Source organism: Anomaloglossus baeobatrachus, chromosome 2 (assembly GCF_048569485.1).
Source record: "Anomaloglossus baeobatrachus isolate aAnoBae1 chromosome 2, aAnoBae1.hap1, whole genome shotgun sequence".
NCBI classification, from domain to species: domain Eukaryota; kingdom Metazoa; phylum Chordata; class Amphibia; order Anura; family Aromobatidae; genus Anomaloglossus; species Anomaloglossus baeobatrachus.
In genome coordinates, this window is record NC_134354.1 from 609,141,406 (window position 1) to 609,161,335 (window position 19,930).

General features: G+C 47.3%; 1 protein-coding gene across 2 annotated transcripts in view; it reads left to right on the forward strand.

Annotated features, from left to right (window-relative positions):
• The window catches only part of DIAPH3 (diaphanous related formin 3), a 979,498-nt gene that overhangs the window by 408,811 nt on the left and 550,757 nt on the right, over positions 1 to 19,930 (forward strand). The window lies entirely within an intron of this gene.

Consider the following 19,930-nt stretch of genomic DNA (forward strand, 5'->3'; position numbering starts at 1 on the left):
TTAGGATGCTGTTGAACAGTTTTCCCAAGTTACTGCTGACACATATGCCTCTGTAGTTGGCAGGGTCATACCTGTCCCCACTCTTGTGGATCGGTGTAATGAGTCCTTGGTTCCAGGTACGAGGGAAGTAGCCAGCACTCAGCACAATGTTGAACAGTTTAACCATTGCAGCTTGAATTTCTGGTGGGCTGTACTTCAACATCTCTGGGGGGATTCCATCCAGACCACTAGATTTTTTACACTTTATGGAAGTGATTTTCTCTGCAACTTCCTGTAATGTAATTGGTGTGTCTAGTGGGTTTTGGAAGTTTTTGATTTTCTCTTCCATTGCCTTTAGTTTTGATGTTATGTTTTCCTGCTCTTGGCTTAGTCCTTCTTTTGGGATGTCTTTGTAGAGGTCTCTGAAGTACTGGAGCCAGATGTTGCCATTTTGGATATGGGTATCAGTCTTTTTCTTGCTCTTTGTGTCCATGTGGCTCCATATTTCCCAGAAGGAGTTGTCTTGGAGGGCGTCTTGGAGTTGGCTAAGTTTGGTAGAGATGTAGCTCTGCTTCTTCCTCCTGAGGATGGTTTTGTACTGCTTTTGTATGGTGTCATAGGCTTCCCTCAGGTCTGGGTTGTTGGGGTCTCTGTGTTTATTGTTTGAGGCTGTTCTCAGGGTCTTTCGAACGGCTTTACACTCTTTGTCAAACCAACCATTGATCTGCTTTTCTTTTGGCCTCTTGTAGTTGACTTGTTTGAGGTCGGACAATTTGGCCATGGTGTGGAATATTTTGTTGAGGTCTTTTGCAGCTTGATTCACTCCTTCTGGGTTTGACTTGTACTTGTAGCTGTAGAAGTTGTGGAGCATCTCTTGTAATTCCGGTCTGTTGGGAGCCTCTTTATATTTTATTTCTGACGTCTTGGACCATTTATAGGATGGAGGTCGGTTGTAGAGGCTGCTCTGCTGTGGCTTTTGTGTGGATGGTTTCTCTGTAGATTTTATGTACAGGAGAAGTTGGCTGTGGTCTATATATGTATGTGTATATATATGTATATATGTATGTGTATATATATGTATATATGTATGTATATGTATATATGTATGTATATGTATGTATATATATATATGTATGTATATATGTATATATATATATGTATATATGTATGTATATATGTATGTATATATGTATGTATATATGTATGTATATATGTATGTATATATGTATGTATATATGTATGTATATATATGTATGTATATGTATGTATATATATGTATGTATATGTATGTGTATGTATATATGTATGTATATGTATGTATATGTATATATGTATGTATATGTATATATGTATATATGTATGTATATGTATATGTATGTATGTATATGTATGTATGTATATGTATGTATGTATATGTATGTATATATATGTATGTATATATATATATGTGTATGTGTATGTATATGTATGTGTATGTATATGTATGTGTATGTATATATATGTGTATGTATATATATGTGTATGTGTATGTGTATATATATGTGTATGTGTATGTATATATATATGCAGGGGCGTAACGACCGCGGTCGCAGCGGTCGCCACTGCGACCGGGCCCGCAGGGTTTTAGGGGCCCGGCAGCCGCTCTGCACAGCCGGCTCCTCTCTGTAACAGAGGAGATGCGCTGTGTAGTGGCCGACTACGCGACCGCCAGGGGGCCGGCCTGTGAGTCAGGGGGCCCAGTGTCAGCAGGGGGCAGAGGGGCCCCCTGACCTGGAGAGACCCACCAGGCGTTTCTGAGCTGCGGCAGAGCAGAAGCGCTCCTGCACAGCAGACGAAATCCATCCTTCCAGGACCTGCGATGATGTCATGCCCATGTGAGTGTGTGGGAGGAGACACAGGATTGCCGGGCAGAAAGCATCAGAAGATACGGATTCCTGAAGGAGACATGGACACATGATGACTGGTAATGAGAAAAGAGGGGGCACGAGGGGGAGGGGAGTGCAGGGTGAGTGGCATATGAGGGCTGCAGACTGTGACAGAAGGATGTGAAGGGGTGCAGAGTGTTTGAGAGGGGTAAGTTGGGGTACAGGCAGGGTGAGATATGTGGGGCAGGGTGTGTGACATATGGGGGTGTAGTGTGTGTGCTATGGGGGGTGCAGGCTGTATGGGGAGCAGTGTGTGTGACATATGGGGGCAGGGTCATAACTACCGTGGTTGCAGGGGTCAAAAGGAGAAGAGAGGTACTTGTTTTTTTATTTTGCTGGCTCCATGACACATGGAGGCCTGGAGGGGCCTTGCTGCATGACACATGGAGGCCTGGAGGGGCCTTGCTGCATGACACATGGAGGCCTGGAGGGGCCTGGCTGCATGACATGGAGGCCTGGAGGGTCCTGGCTGCATGACATGGAGGCCTGGGGGCCTGGCTGCATGACACATGGAGGCCCTGGGGTGGCTGGCTGCATGACACATGGAGGCCCTGGGGTGGCTGGCTGCATGACACATGGAGGCCTGGAGGGGCCTGGCTGCATGACATGGAGGCCTGGAGGGTCCTGGCTGCATGACATGGAGGCCTGGGGGCCTGGCTGCATGACACATGGAGGGCCTGGGGTGGCTGGCTGCATGACACATGGAGGCCCTGGGGTGGCTGGCTGCATGACACATGGAGGCCTGGAGGGGCCTGGCTGCATGACACATGGAGGCCTGGAGGGGCCTGGCTGCATGACACATGGAGGCCTGGAGGGGCCTGGCTGCATGACACATGGAGGCCTGGAGGGGCCTGGCTGCATGACACATGGAGGCCTGGAGGGGCCTGGCTGCATTACACATGGATGCCTGGAGGGTCCTGGCTGCATGACATGGAGGCCTGAGGGCCTGGCTGCATGACACATGGAGGCCCTGGAGGGGCCTGGCTGCATGACACATGGAGGCCCTGGGGTGGCTGGCTGCATGACACATGGAGGTCTATGGGACTGCATAAAAAACATGAAGGACACCTTATACATGGACTAGGGGTACATTATACATGGAGGAGTATGGGGCTGCATAATACAATATGAAAATTGATGGGGCTGGATTATAATACATATAGGACTATGGGGGCTGCATTATAATATATGGAGGACTATGGAGGCTACCTTATACATGGACTATGGAAGTGCATTATAAAACATGGAGGACTATGTGGTGCAGTATAATATATGGAGAACTATGGGGTGAATTTTAATACATGGAGAACTATGGGAAATGCATTATAATTGAAGGGCTACTTTATACATGGAGGATTATGGGGGTGCATTATAATATATGGAGGGCTATGTATCTGCATTCTAATATATGAAGGGTTATGTGAGACCCTTTATACAATTATTTGGAAGGCTATGTGGGGGCTGTTATAGTATTTTGAGAACTTTATACAGGGGGGACAAAGATACAAGTATGGGATGGAAATGTTTTGTGCTGAGGGAAAAAGGCTCTTTCCCTCAGCAGACAACTTTCCCATGCTCTGCTATACATCTCTCAGCACCCAGCTTTCCCATGTTCTGATATACATCTCTCAGCACCCAGCTTTCCCATGTTCTGATATACATCTCTCAGCACCCAGCTTTCTCATGCTCTGATATGGGAAAGCTGGGTGCTGAGGACAAGATAAATATCAGAACATAGGAAAGCTGGGTGCTGATAGAGGGATTTCAGGGTGCTGTGGGTGAGAGCCAAGTGTCAGCGTCATTATCCTGTACCCCGAGTGTCAGTGTCATTATCCCTTACCCCATACCTCCCAACCGTCCCGGATACAGCGGGACTTTCACGCTTTACGTTGTTTGTCCCGTTGCCACGATCGGGACGGCCGGCTCCCGGGCTCCGCCCACCCACTCTCTCTCCGCCTCCCTGCTTTTCCCTCCTACCATCCCAGTAGACGTGGCATAACAGAGAGGAGCGCTGCCTGTGCTGCTGCTGGTACAGTAAAATCTCCCCAGCGCTGATTTCCCTCCCTCCCCCCCCCTCACCCCCGGCCGGAGCCTCTCTGTGCGGTCGGCCGGCCGCCTGTCTGTGCGGTCGGCCGGCCGCCTTTCTGTGCGGGCGCCCCCCGGCCGCCTGTCTGTGCGGGCGCCCCCCGGCTGCCTGTCTGTGTGGGCGCCCCCCGGCCGCCTGTCTGTGCGGGCGCCCCCCTGCCGCCTGTCTGTGCGGGCGCCCCCCTGCCGCCTGTCTGTGCGGGCGCCCCCCTGCCGCCTGTCTGTGAAGGCGACCGGCCACCTCACTGTGTGGGCGACCGGCCGCCTCACTGTGGCTCCCTGCGTGTCCATGCTGGAGGCCCGCCGGCTGCCTGCGTGTCCATGCTGGAGGCCCGCCGGCTGCCTGCGTGTCCATGCTGGAGGCCCGCCGGCTGCCTGCGTGTCCATGCTGGAGGCCCGCCGGCTGCCTGCGTGTCCATGCTGGAGGCCCGCCGGCTGCCTGCGTGTCCATGCTGGAGGCCCGCCGGCTGCCTGCGTGTCCATGCTGGAGGCCCGCCGGCTGCCTGCGTGTCCATGCTGGAGGCCCGCCGGCTGCCTGCGTGTCCATGCTGGAGGCCCGCCGGCTGCCTGCGTGTCCATGCTGGAGGCCCGCCGGCTGCCTGCGTGTCCATGCTGAATGGGTGTGGATGGGGAGTGGATATGGGCGTGACTGTGAAATCGGTGTGGTTAGGGGGCGTGGCCTAAAAATTTGCCGCGGCGCGCTACGCGCGCCGCAAACTTTGTCCTTCTTTTCCTTCTTTAAAAGTTGGGAGGTATGCCTTACCCCAAGTGTCTGTGTATGTGGAGGGGGGGCCCAGGTCTAAACTTTGCACCGGGGCCCATCCAACTCTAGTTACGCCACTGTATATATGTGTATGTGTATGTATATATATATGTGTATGTGTATGTATATATATGTGTATGTATATATATGAATGTATATATATGTGTATATGTATATATATATGAATGTATATATATGTGTATGTATGTATATATATATGTGTATATAATTTTTTTTATAGATAAAAGTAATCTAATCCTTGTTTATAATTGAGATTTATCTTCCCTTTAGCTGCATGCGGGCTACCCGATCTGATGATTATTTTATTCCATTAATCCCCCGTTACTCTGTGGCAGGAAACCAGAAAATAACATGCTTTTTAACTTGTGCGTTCTCCAGCCTGCATAACAATACTTGTTTTCTAACGTGGATGTTTATTTGAATTCATACCCAGTACAGTGAAATCCAATTATCTATGCCTACTGTTTTGCCTGTGATCCATTTTCATCAGCTGCACACTGAGGTTTCCATGCCAGAAAACCTCAATGGTGTTGTTGAAACTGTTGTTAGGTTCCAAGTAATGCAATTTGTTTATCGGTCCGCATGGGTTATCTCACTGTGTGTGTTCCCGAGCAATTTAGGTCTATGCAAATGTACAAACTCCTGAGGAAGCCTGTGTCATGTGGAAGAAGGTGGACTTGGATCCATATTGTCCATAGAGAAGCAGCTGGCCCGGTCATAACGAATACTAGATTTATTCTTCTGTTTCTTGTCTAACACTGCATTCTGCCTCGTCCGGTTGTATTCAATCATCGCAGTCCCATAATAGATTTCTATAGCTTAGTTATATCCCTTGCTTTTTATTTGCACCTTATTAAAAGGAATATCCCATCTGTCCCATTATTAATGGGTTTCTATAATCCCTCACCATAAATTCCAACTGTTGACCCAGAAATATAACCTGTGTGTAATCACCGTATCTCAGTTCAACTCATGGCATCTACTTTAGCATTATATCACGTCACCCATTACGCATTATCAAGTATTTTGTTCACCATGTAGTAAATCAGATATGTTACATTTTGTCATGTAGAACTATTGAAGGGTCTCCATCCCCCTCCTGTCCACCATCAGCCAGAGATCGTCATGACGATTATCTGATTGGCCTGGAAGCTTAAGGTATTTATGACTTTGGGTGATGGTAGAAGAAAAGCCAAAAGCTGCAGAGAAAGACAATTCTTTGTAATATTGGCGGGAAAACTCCCAAAGCAGGTTTTGAAGTGCAACTTTAATGCTAGAAAGATGAAAAACACATTGCCAGAATCCCTGCGTCGTGCGGAACCCAGCGCACCGTCTCACCTGACGGGGAGATCGTCAGAATCTTGACCAATTAGTATTGGCCACTAAAATTGTGCTAGAGGCGTTGTGTTTGGTATCAATGTAACTGTAAAATCGAGATATTAAATATGACGCTAATATCTTTCACCTGTGTGACCCAGGAGCAAAGATATGAAAAACCCTAGAATTATGGAACTCTGTGAACATCAGAGCACAGCCCACAAGAGACCATAAAATGATGTCACAGAGTAAGGGGGGCTACCTAATGTATAATAGGAACAGCTTCGTTCTGGGGGCAGTCAGCACGAGGAGGGCATCATGAAGGGTGATGCTGGCCGATTCTAACATCTCTTGGAGCTCCCTCCCTCCATAAGCAGACGTCACTTCTATGGCACAAGCTTAGTAAGTTTCACATTTATACCTTTTATTTTATGTAACTGTTATGCCGTAATGTGTATTGTTCCCTTTTGTAAATTCCTGTATATTCTTTAAACACTGCCTATTGTCGGATTAAATATATAAAAAATTTAAGAGTTTCTTTCCTTATGCTTTATATACGAATCCAAAACCCCGAAGGGCCTTATGCTATCTGAAACGGGTTCCCAGCTACCTGTAGAAAGTCTGGGTGGTGGCAGCGTAATTGTTATTGCATAGAATTATTGGAGTGCTATCATTAAGGGTACCGAGGTATATAAATATTCCATTAGCAGGAATCAGAGATATACATTTACCCTTGCTGTGAGACCTCCAATATTTGGCATTATCAGCTCAGCAGCCTCATCTTATGCATTGTCCTGCAGTACCAAAAGTGGCCTGCAGACAAGGGGGGCGCTAGAGAGTAGTCGTGTGTAACAAATCAGTGAACAGCTGCGGATTTCTGAGGGACTTCCCCGGCTGTTCGTGACAAATTGGTGGCAGCGGTGGGATATATAAAGCATTAGTGATCTGGTTTGAGCAATCATCCCTTTCACTAAAAACTTGCAAAAGTTTTGAGGATCGAACTCAGTGTTTAAATATACCTGGAACAATACTGTACGTGTAGCAGTTACCCCCTCCCCTTCTCTCTTGTTTTCTATCCTATCTTTTATTTGGCAATTATGGAGGCTGTGTCAGAAGCCTGGTACAATCAGCAGAAGAAGGAAGTTCTTTCTGCACTCTGCAGATCCAAGTTGATTGATGGCCATGGCAAAACGAGGCAGGACCTCATTAAAGAACTTTTACAATGGGACGCAGAGCACGTTCATTCCCCCAGTGCTGAAGAAGGGGAGGCAAGCCAAGCCCAGGATGGGACTGCTGCAGAATCCCCACCATCAACTGCGAGCCAGAGCAGTGACCAGGGCAACATGGACTCCTACCTGCAAATGGCCCTACAACAGTTCACTGCCGAGGACCGGCAGGGACGGCTGGACCTCATTCAGCAATATCGAGAGGCTGAGAGAGCCGAGCGCCAGGCCCAGGCTGAGAGAGCTGAGCGCCAGGCTCAGGCTGAGAGAGCCGAGCGAGAGGCTGAGCGAGCCGAGCGAGAGCGCCAAGCCCAGAGAGACCATGAATTGAATGTCCTCAAAGCCCGGCAGCAGACATCTTCCTCACTAAACGGTGAGTCCAATAATGCCAGCAGCTTTAAGCCCCGACCGGAGCACTTTCCTGTGATGGAAAAGGACGGGAATTTGGACAGCTTTCTGACGGGATTTGAAAAGACTTGCTTGCAGTACCAGTTGCCCTCAACACAATGGGCACAATACTTAACCCCAGGGCTGCGAGGCAAGGCCCTGGACGCGTTTGCCAGTCTCCCTCAAGAGCAGAGTGGAGACTATGGGGCCATAAAGCAGGCCCTAGTACGGAAGTATCAGCTGACTCCGGAGGTGTACCGAAAAAAATTCCGGACCCTCCAGCTCGGACCTCATGACAGCTACAGCGATTTGGAGGGTGGGCTCCAGCGCACCTTTGACCAGTGGATCCAAGGACTGTCCGTTACAACCTTTGAGGAGTTAAAGGACCTCATGGTGAAGGACCAACTCCTACATGTCTGTCCTGTGGAGGTTCGACAGTTTGTTATGGACCGAGAGCCCAAGGAGGCCTCAAAAGCAGCCCAGATTGCCGACGCCTATGTGGCCAACCGTGCATCGGAGGTGCGGAAGCCGTCCACCACTAGCTGGAAAGGGGGTAAGATGACAACTACAACCACCCCTGCCCCTACCAGCCGACCTCCCGTAGGTCCTGTTTCATCCACCAGTGCCCGGCCCACCTCTGACACTCGCAGGTGTTTTTCCTGCAACCTGCCTGGACACCTCAGCTCTGGTTGCCCAGAGAGGCAGAAGAGGAACCCCACATCCAAGGCCCAAGGGCCCACTGGAACTGTCCTTTTGGCAAGGAAGGCGGGTGGTAGGGCCTGCGAAAACCTACACCCCGTCACCGTAGGCGGAACCCCCACTGTGGGGCTCAAGGACACTGGGGCCGACAGAACACTGGTCCGCCCTGAACTGGTACCCCCTGAAAACTTTATCCCGGGAAAACTCCTGACTGTCGCCTTGGCGGGGGGTGTCCACCACTCCTTCCCAATGGCCCTGATTCCCCTCGACTGGGGTGCTGGGAGAGGGTTGAGGGAAGTGGGGGTGGATGAACATCTACCAACCAATGTTTTATTGGGGACTGATCTGGGGCGATTAGTTGCACAATTTCTCCCTGATGATCCTCCCGAATCCAAAAAGTCATGTGATACAAATGTTGTTGATCAGTCATGTGATGCAAATGTTGTTAAATCATGTGATGCAAATGTTGTTGATAAGTCATGCGACCCGAATGCGGATACCCAGAACGTAATTACAAATGTTGTGCATGGTAATAATGTGGAGATTTGTACAGGGGAACTCAGCCATGCCACGCGGCAGGGTGACGTGGCTGAGGACGACCCCAAGGTAGCAAGTGTCTGTGCTGACAGAGATGGAGGCAGACATGAGAACCACGAGGACAGTGGTCAAATGCAGCTGAGCAGTGTCACAGCGGACAGTGACACAGCCAGTAGTACCTGTCAGGCTGATGGGGAAGAGTGGTTATTCCCCGGGGAGACAGCCTTCATCGGTGCTGTCACCCGCAGTCAGAGTGCCCAGAACGCAAATGAAACCCTGCCTTCTGACACCTCTTCACCCAGAGGGATAACGGAACTGGTGATGGACCCAGAGCAGGTCCCAGAGGGTCCCGGTGAGGTTGGAACCTTAACGTCACTTTTGGCTGCCTCTAGCCAAGAGTTTCAGGTGGCTCTACGAACTGATGCCAGTCTAGAGACGTTAAGGGACCTCGCAGAGAAGCCCTCCTCCGAGACCGATAAGGAGAGGGTATTCTGGGACCAGGGAAAGTTGTACCGGGAGACAATTCCCTGTAACCCCCAACAAGAGTGGCTGAAGGAAAAACAGCTGGTGGTGCCTCACCGCTTTAGGAGTGAGTTGCTGCGGATTGCCCATGAGATCCCACTCGCCGGACACTTGGGGGTTAGCAAAACCAAGGCCCGGCTGTCTCACCACTTCTATTGGCCCAAAATGGGGACAGATGTTGCCAACTACTGCCGCTCCTGTATCACATGTCAAAGAGTGGGAAAGTCAGGGCCTGCTCCCAAAGCTCCCCTGATCTCTTTGCCGGTGATAGAGGAGCCTTTCCAGAGGGTCGCTGTGGACATTGTCGGGCCTCTGGCCGTCCCCAGCAGCTCTGGAAAACGGTTCGTCCTTACTGTGGTAGACTATGCTACCCGGTATCCGGAGGCAGTGGCTCTGTCCTCAGTTAGAGCCGATAAGGTGGCAGATGCCCTCTTGACCATATTCTCCCGAGTAGGATTTCCCAGGGAGATGCTTACCGACCAGGGGACTCAGTTCATGTCTCGTCTAATGGAGGCTCTCTGTAAGAAAATGCAGGTGCGGCATCTGATATCAAGCGCTTATCACCCACAGACCAATGGTTTGTGTGAGCGATTTAATGGTACACTTAAGCAGATGCTTAAGATGCTGGTTGAGTCACATGGACGCGACTGGGAGCGGTATCTCTCACACCTACTGTTTGCCTACAGAGAGGTACCACAGGCCTCAACGGGGTTTTCCCCCTTCGAGCTCCTGTATGGCAGACGAGTCCGGGGGCCTCTTGGTCTGGTAAGGGAATCCTGGGAAGAGGAACTGAATTCCCCAGAAGTGTCCGTTGTGGAGTATGTCATTCGGCTCCGTGACAAAATGCAGTCAATGACGCAGATGGTGCATGAGAATATGGCGCAAGCCCAGGCCAGCCAGAAGCGATGGTACGACCAACACGCTCGAGAGCGGGTGTATGAAGTGGGTCAGAAGGTGTGGGTCCTGGTCCCAATGACCCAGAACAAGCTTCAGGCGGCCTGGGAGGGTCCATACCTGGTGCATCAGCGCCTCAATGACGTAAACTATGTGGTCACCATCGACCATGCCAGGAAGAGGCAAAAGGTCTTCCATGTCAACATGATGAAAGCTCATCATGACAGGGAAGCCTTTGCTCTTCCTGTGTGTAGTCTTCCCGAGGAAGGCGAAAGTGAAGTCTTGGTGGACTTGCTCGCCTCAGCCCGGGATGGAGGGTCTATCGAGGAGGCGGCATTCAACCCACAGCTATCCTTGGACCAAAAGTCCCAGCTGCGGGAGGTATTCCGGCCCTACCTGATGACCTTCACGAATGTCCCAGGGAAGACATCCCTAGCCACCCACCAGGTGGACACAGGGAGTCATTCCCCAGTTCGTCAACCCCCATACCGTGTCTCCCTAGAGGTACAAAAGGACATAAAAAGGGAGATCGATGAAATGCTAGTCCTGGGAGTGATCCAGAGGTCCAAAAGTGCATGGGCCTCGCCTGTAGTCTTGGTTCCCAAAAAGGACCGGACAACCCGGTTTTGTGTGGACTACAGGAGGCTAAATGCAATCACAGCACCCGATGCGTACCCAATGCCACGCATCGACGAGTTACTGGATTGCTTAGCCGGGGCCCAGTACCTGACCATCATGGACCTGAGTCGAGGGTACTGGCAGATTCCTATGTCCAAGGAAGCACAGGAAAGGTCCGCCTTCATCACCCCATTCGGGCTGTATGAATCCCTCGTCATGCCCTTTGGCATGAGAAATGCTCCTGCCACTTTCCAGCGATTGGTCGACCAGCTGCTCGAGGGACTAGGAGGGTTTGCAGTAGCTTACCTGGATGACATTGCCATCTTTAGTCCCACTTGGGAGGAACACCTGGGGCACCTGGAGCAGGTGCTCAGGCGGATCCAAAGCGCTGGTCTGACTATAAAGCCAGGGAAGTGTCAGATCGGCATGACGGAGGTACAGTACCTTGGACACAGAGTGGGTGGCGGGACCCTGAAACCAGAGCCAGGGAAGGTTGATGCCATCACCTCCTGGCCTACCCCCAAGTCAAAGAAGCAGGTGATGTCCTTCTTGGGTACGGCAGGGTACTATAGGAAGTTCGTTCCTAACTATAGTGCTCTTGCTAAGCCGTTGACGGACCTCACCAAAAAGAAGCTACCGCAAGTAGTCACCTGGACAGATGACTGTGAACGGTCCTTCAGGGCACTAAAAGCTGCCCTCGCCAGTTCCCCAATCCTACAAGCCCCGGACTTCACCCGACGGTTCATAGTTCAGACAGATGCCAGTGCGTTTGGCCTTGGTGCAGTACTCAGCCAGGTAAATGGGAAGGGAGAAGAGCATCCGGTGATGTTTCTCAGCCGCAAGCTCTTACCCCGGGAAGTGGCCTACGCCACTGTGGAGAAGGAGTGCCTCTCTATAGTGTGGGCCCTGCGGAAACTGCAGCCCTACCTATATGGACGCAACTTCACCATAGTGACAGACCACAACCCTCTCAGCTGGCTACATCGGGTGGCCGGCGACAATGGTAAGCTACTGCGGTGGAGCTTGGCACTACAGCAGTATGACTTTACCATTCAACACAGGAAGGGTGTTGAGCATGGCAACGCTGATGGGCTGTCCCGGCAGGGGGATGCCAGCGAGGTAGGCTTAGGAGACGATTGGCAAATCAATCTCCCATGCTACCTCAAAAAGGGGGAGGTGTCATGTAGAACTATTGAAGGGTCTCCATCCCCCTCCTGTCCACCATCAGCCAGAGATCGTCATGACGATTATCTGATTGGCCTGGAAGCTTAAGGTATTTATGACTTTGGGTGATGGTAGAAGAAAAGCCAAAAGCTGCAGAGAAAGACAATTCTTTGTAATATTGGCGGGAAAACTCCCAAAGCAGGTTTTGAAGTGCAACTTTAATGCTAGAAAGATGAAAAACACATTGCCAGAATCCCTGCGTCGTGCGGAACCCAGCGCACCGTCTCACCTGACGGGGAGATCGTCAGAATCTTGACCAATTAGTATTGGCCACTAAAATTGTGCTAGAGGCGTTGTGTTTGGTATCAATGTAACTGTAAAATCGAGATATTAAATATGACGCTAATATCTTTCACCTGTGTGACCCAGGAGCAAAGATATGAAAAACCCTAGAATTATGGAACTCTGTGAACATCAGAGCACAGCCCACAAGAGACCATAAAATGATGTCACAGAGTAAGGGGGGCTACCTAATGTATAATAGGAACAGCTTCGTTCTGGGGGCAGTCAGCACGAGGAGGGCATCATGAAGGGTGATGCTGGCCGATTCTAACATCTCTTGGAGCTCCCTCCCTCCATAAGCAGACGTCACTTCTATGGCACAAGCTTAGTAAGTTTCACATTTATACCTTTTATTTTATGTAACTGTTATGCCGTAATGTGTATTGTTCCCTTTTGTAAATTCCTGTATATTCTTTAAACACTGCCTATTGTCGGATTAAATATATAAAAAATTTAAGAGTTTCTTTCCTTATGCTTTATATACGAATCCAAAACCCCGAAGGGCCTTATGCTATCTGAAACGGGTTCCCAGCTACCTGTAGAAAGTCTGGGTGGTGGCAGCGTAATTGTTATTGCATAGAATTATTGGAGTGCTATCATTAAGGGTACCGAGGTATATAAATATTCCATTAGCAGGAATCAGAGATATACATTTACCCTTGCTGTGAGACCTCCAATATTTGGCATTATCAGCTCAGCAGCCTCATCTTATGCATTGTCCTGCAGTACCAAAAGTGGCCTGCAGACAAGGGGGGCGCTAGAGAGTAGTCGTGTGTAACAAATCAGTGAACAGCTGCGGATTTCTGAGGGACTTCCCCGGCTGTTCGTGACACATTTAAATATTTAAAATATATGGCAGTTTTGTTTTTTTGGAGGGCATTTTTTTCTTTACTTAAAAGCAAGTATTTCTTTGATAGAGAATTTTTTTTTGTTTAATTATAAGGCTCTGTGCGCACTAGTGCGTTTTACCCGCGGATTTACCCGCGGAAATTTCTTGAGAAATGTCTGCAATCTTTGTGCAGACATTTCCCAGCAAATTCTATGAGAAAAAAAAATAGCTGTGCGCACTGTGCGGATTTTTCTCAAGAAATTTCCTTGAGAAGAATTTTTCGAGAAAATTTCTTGAGAAAATGAGCATGTCAATTCTTTTCCGCAGGTACCCTGCGGATTTCGGCAGTACAGCCTGCAAAATCCGCAGGGAACCACCCGCGGGAAAATCGCGGCTATTCCGCGGCTAATCCGCGGAAAATCCGCGGCAAATCCGCATGCGGATTTGGTGCAGATTTTTTCCGGAGGTCCGGAAATCTTTCACTCCCAGAAGTTTCTCAAGAAATTTTCTTGAGAAACTTCACATTTCTAGTGCGCACATAGCCTAATTGTCCACCGTTTGACATCTACATGTTCACATGTCCTGCAATCATCCGTTAGAATGGATCTTTAAGAAATTCATTGGCAAAATGAATTCTGACAGATCCATTTGTTCATATGGCAGTCTATGGAGAATGGATCAGTTAATGGATTGTTCCTTATCTTCCATTTGTAACAGATCCTGTATGAAAAAAACAGATCCATAACAAACTAAAAGTGAAATGGATGGCTCCATGTAAAAAAAAAAAAAAAAAAGATCCGGCAAACATCAGTTACTGAAACAACGGACAAAAAGGTTGTTTTTGCAGAACTTTTTTTGCAACGGATCTCTGCAGGATCCATTCTAACGGATGGCTACAGGACATGTGAACTCAGCCTGACAGTGCAGAATGAGTTTACAGTGACTGTCAGTGTACTTGTTCTGAAGGTTTGTAACTCTCCTCTTTCTTCTAAGAACAACCTTCTAAGCTGATTTGTAACCACACCACGTAGGTTTCTCACGAAATGTTCAGAAACTTAGTGCTCAAATCATCTGGACAGTAATAATGACCTGACAACTTTCCACTAAACTCAACAAGCCACGGGCAGCATGAATCGTGTACAGAACTCCTATACTCAATTCTTAAATTCTACAGCATTTTGGTGAAAACATTTTAAAAAGGCACTACCTGACTTGGTTTGATGGACATATGCAACTGCAGACAAGCCTGGATCCAGCAAAGATGGGCAGGGAGAATCCGGTGGAGATCCATTCAGATGAGAGTAGTCTTCCCATTCCGGGCTGATTTGTAAAGCCGGCTGTCTTTGAAATGTCTCACTGTTTCTTAGTACAACTTAAATGCCTGCAGTGAGCCAGCTTGCCCCTGATAAATGCTGACTTTGTAAAGTGTCAGGGTCCTTCTCCCCCTATTATGTGTTGCACGTCCAGACTTGTCTGGTGGGTGGCGCTCTAATCTATTACTGCTGTCTCTTACTGTACACTTAGGTTATTTCTTGGACACCAATTAGTAGACTGTGTTCTCCCTGACATGTTCAGTGTAATGTGATAAGAACCCTGTTACTGTACGTGTCACAACCAGCACCACATCTACAGCCGCACATTGTTATACAGCACTGGTATCTTCCATTGCACATTATGCTGGTATCTTGTATGAGTCCTAGAATTTTAAGAAGGTTTAAATAAATCATTGTGTCATTTAAACATTTCTCTCAAGCACCAAGAACAATGGGAATAGTACTGTAATTGCTAATTAACTTTAAGAGTTGATTATGAGATATTGTTGGTGATTAAGCACCCTCGAGGCTTTAAAAAAATCCATTTTTTTCATTAATAAAGACAGCATGCGTAGGGCAAATTTGTATATTAAGCTGGAAGCCATGATAGCATTGTAGATATCGAGCAGAGCTATTGTTTTTCAGGAATATGTTTTAAGAAATGCATTTCTGTGAACATCATTATATGGCTGAGATGAGGGATTTCAATTTAGTGCATGGTTTTCGCACTCTTTAGGGCAGTGTTTCCTCAGTAATGCACAAATATGACTATACTAAAGAAAACCTGAAAACGTGATCTGTTGGGGCCGTGGAGACTGAAGTTTGGGAAGCTCTGCTTAAGGGGGGCTGAAAAAGAAATTCAGACCTGCAGCATGATGTGTTTAAAAGAAGCAACACTGTAAGGCTGTGGTCTTCTAATTTGCTCCCCTTGTGGCCTTAATGTTCTCTGGGGCTTGATTAAACTATAAACTGCCGCTCTAGTTGTGTTAGTCCAAGGCTATGCTCTGGGCAATGTGATTCGTATGTAAGTGCCGGCCTGCAGGACCATCCATATCTGAAGGGTAGTGTAAGGGTTACATTTTTATTACAAAATTCTTTGATTAGTTAAAAAACAAACAAAAAAATACTTGCCTCATGATCCCCAGCTTCTTCCTTTCTTAAGCTAATAGTACCCTGCCAGTCTTTATTTCCTCCTGCAGTGATGATGTTACAGATGATGATGTTACAGGGACATGTGGTCGATGCAGCCAATCACTATCCACAGTTGTGAACCTCTGCCGTCAGTGATTGGCTGCAGTGGTCGTGTATGTCCCTGTAACAGGACATCAGTGTTGCAGCAGGAAATAAATACCAGAAGGGAAGTGTCGGTGAGGTGTATATTACTCTTTTTATATTCTAAAATAAATATAATATATAAATTATTATGGTGTGTTTTATAGGTTTTAATTTCCCCCCAGACGACCTCTTCAATTAACAAAACACAAGCTGCCATGTATAGAGTCTCTGTAATCAGTGTATAGAATCTAGGACCACTCATGGGCAGATTTTTAGCAACTCTTCACCAAATGTACTTCATGAATTAGTACAGTTTCTAGAAATACAGGAGACCTGATTATCTGATCTCAGACCACCTCTTTAATTTCCTTGTTGGGGAAGCCCTATACAGTGGAACCTTTGTTTATGAGAACAATTCATTCTGGCAGTGTGCTTGTAAACCAAGTTACTCGTCTAGGAAAGCAAAATTTCCCATAGGAAATAATGCAAGCTCAGACAATTAATTCCACAACTTGTACAATATCCCCTATTGTGCCATTCCACACACGCACAAACACGCACACACTATGCTCACCTTACCCTCCGTTCCCTCGCTGGCCTCCTGGTTCTTGTAGTCCACATCATATGCATGAGCTGCTTGCCTCTGATTGGTCAGCGCGCTGCCTTTGAGAAGCACTGACAGAGGAAGTTCCTCAATCGTCGCGATGCTTACCCGATGCACATACTGTACTTGTGGACTACAAGAAACAGGAGGCCACCGAGGGAACGAAACGTAAAGTAAGCAAAATGTGTGTATGCATGTTTGTGCGGACTGCAAGAGCGAGTCAGAGCGCGGTGAAAGTATGGAGGCGGAATTATGTGCGGTATTTGCTCGTACAGCAAAGATTGCTCGTAAACGGTGTTACAAATTTTCAGCAAGCTTTGCTCGTAAAGCGAAATAGTCGCACACCAAGTTACTCGTAAACCGAGGTTCCACTATACCTACTGATGGCTCTTATTAATATGTGCACATAGAGTATGGAGATGTTTTTCAGCAGCTCTCGAATAGAATGTTACTTATATAATAACTCCTTTGTACCTTATCCAGCCCTGTTTATAGAAGCCTGGCCTCCAAATAACCCATGCACAGTCTGTAGTGGAGTGAGGGCATTGTCCATTTCTGCCTACCTTGTAAGTTGCTATTCCATAGGGAGAAACAATAATACAAAGACAATAGTATTCTGTACGTCAAATATCAGAAAGTCCCCAAACCCTTTAAACTAGATGTTGTGATATATTATCACTGATTGTGAAAAATGCAAAGCTGAGAAGGGAGGAAGGTGGAGTAACCCCAAAAGAGCAACTGGCAATGGGACCCATTAAACGTATCCAGTAGTAAGAACTGCCCCCCTTTGAAGATATAAGGGAAATCTGAAGAAGTTCCACTAATTGAACAAGTTCTGGGAGTCCGTTGAGCCTCTTTCGAAAGGAACCTTGACCGCCAGATCTTAAGGAGCTTTTCATTGCTTTCACAGTTCATTGCTGAGAAGTCCTCCATGTGTGATAATTATGACATCTCTTTCTACCATTCTGACAAGGAGGGTGTGTCTGGTGTGCCAGGGTGCGGGTATCGTGGGCAATGGATTGTGCTGCTGTAAATTAAAATAGGAATGTTGTTTTCCTGGGAGACAATAGTCAGACAGGGTGATGTGTTTCGTGTGGTCTGATGATAAGCAGTAAAGATCATTCTCAGAAAGGATCCTCGGCAGCACTCCTGAGCTGAGAGTGACAGTGTGTAGGTCTATGCAGCTGTTACGCTCAACTGAGAAGAGTCAGCAAAGATTGCAATGTGATCCTTGGGCTGACAATACTAGTGAGTGGTACAGGAGTCAGAGTGCGGGTACCTGTGCAGGACTCAGAGCGGTCAGCAGGATTACAGGGAATGAGGCTGAATATTCACTTAATTTGCTGGTGCGTTCTCACTAAAATCCTCTATGGCACTCCTGATCGGAGTGTGACAGCGTGTATTTCTATGCATTGTCCACTCAGGAGAGATACCGAGGATTGTGGTGTCATCCTCGGGCAGTGATACGGTACAGCAGGCATAGAGTGTCAGTGGGTGGGATTCTGGGTGGGGAATATTCAATCATTTAATTAGCCGGAGCTTAGAGCAACACAAGGGGACAAAGAGTTACATATCCTGAAATCAGGCTGCACAAGCCCAATTTCAGGATACTGTTAGTTTGAGTACGCAACTAAGAATTATTTTTAGTCGAGCATATTTTCAGGGAAATATTGTAGGATGACACATGAGAACAAAAGATTCCCTCAGATGGTAACTTACAGATGTGTGAATGATACCTAGGGCTTAGCTCACACAAGCATATAAAAAACCTTCTACTTTTTATCTAGAAAAAAGGACTATTTTTTATCTGTATGGCATCTGTTTTTGTACATGAGCAGTGAAGGTTTTTTTAAGAACAAATGCTTTGTTAAAGGGGGTTATCTGGGGCTGTATTTTTTTTTATGGAGCGAAGAACTTGCAAGCAGGTAGTTGCTAACTACAGGCTATCTACGTCAGACCCCAATCTCTTCATCACCCAGTGGTCATGGTCTGCTCTTGACGGAGATTCTGCGGTTTATCACGTGAACAGAGCAGCTTCATCTCTTCCGTTCTGCTCTGTTGATGGAGCGTCATTGCAGATTGAATGTCGGCTCTCCTCAGGCAGCAGACAGTCAGTTGTGTATCAGCACGATGAACAGCTAGCTTCCCACTGCCTATCAATCAGCATTACGCCGACAGTAAAGTACCCTCGATAGAGTAGAGTGGAAGAGGAAGAACTCCTCTGTTGACGGGAGGTCAAATGAAACAGCAGACTCTCGGGCAGAAACAGTCGATGGACAGACCAGGCAAGTAGTTATAATACACCTACCTGTATGTTCTTTGCTCCACAATAAAAAAAAAAAATATAAATGTCCTAGATGGTGCCTTTTTAAAGGGTGGTAATGGATTTTTTTCACACTGATATTCAGTCAAGGTGAAGAAAGACAAAAAAAAGCAACCCTGATCGCTGTACTGCCCCATTGGACAGTATCTGTGCTGTCAGTTTTTTTATTTCACAGATTGCACTCCCTGAACATACGATTGTGTGAACAAAGCCTTAGGGCTGATGTCAGTGCAAATCACTCCGATCTTGGACCGCTTGCATGGACAGGCCACAGCTCTCTCGACTCAAGCATCACAGCCACATATACCTATATAAAACATCTTGCTCCGGTCAAGAAGAGGGAGTTAGGGAGTTTCGTTCTTTTTTTTCTATATTTTAGTGTGCCAAAGTTTATTTCCTGGCCATTGCTCCGGTCAAGAGGCTTGTGGCCAGTCCGTGCATTGCGGCCAAACATCTGAGCGAGTTGCCTGAGCCCTTACTGTGAGATATTCTTGAGGGCATACATAACATGAATGTGACCTGTACACTGGTATCAGACTTAATAAAATGCAGGAGAGGCGCACATTTCTGGGGAATGAATCATTCCCTGTGCGTGAATTATTTCTTAAATCTTGTAGCATTTAATGTGCCCGTGTACTGCTGCTGTGTGAGGGCTGGGGTTATAATAAGTGGATTCATTTTCTCTAAACATTGTAATAGGGACATTTTCTGCTCCAGCGTTCACGGAGCGTCCATTTAAGTTGTGTAAATCCTTTTCCAGATATGATAATGCGGTCTGCTTTAGTCCTGCCCTATATTTAACTATATGTTCCACGCTGCACCATAAATTGGGCAGTCCTGGCAGTTCATGGTTTTCTGAAAAACATGAGTCTGAGCTAACAGCAGAGACTGAAGATTGCTGTTGGCTTTCAAGGTGACAACTGTAGAGCTATAATACCTGTGGGAATTATTTCCGTCTGGTTGCCAGCAGCGCCAGTTTTCTACTATTTTGCTTTCTTCCATTGCATTTCCTTTATAGTGCAATTCATTACAGTGAGAGGAGCGATTCTGTTGAAAAGCTTTGACAGTAAGGTCTTAAGAAAACACATGAAAAATACATAGAGATGGCTG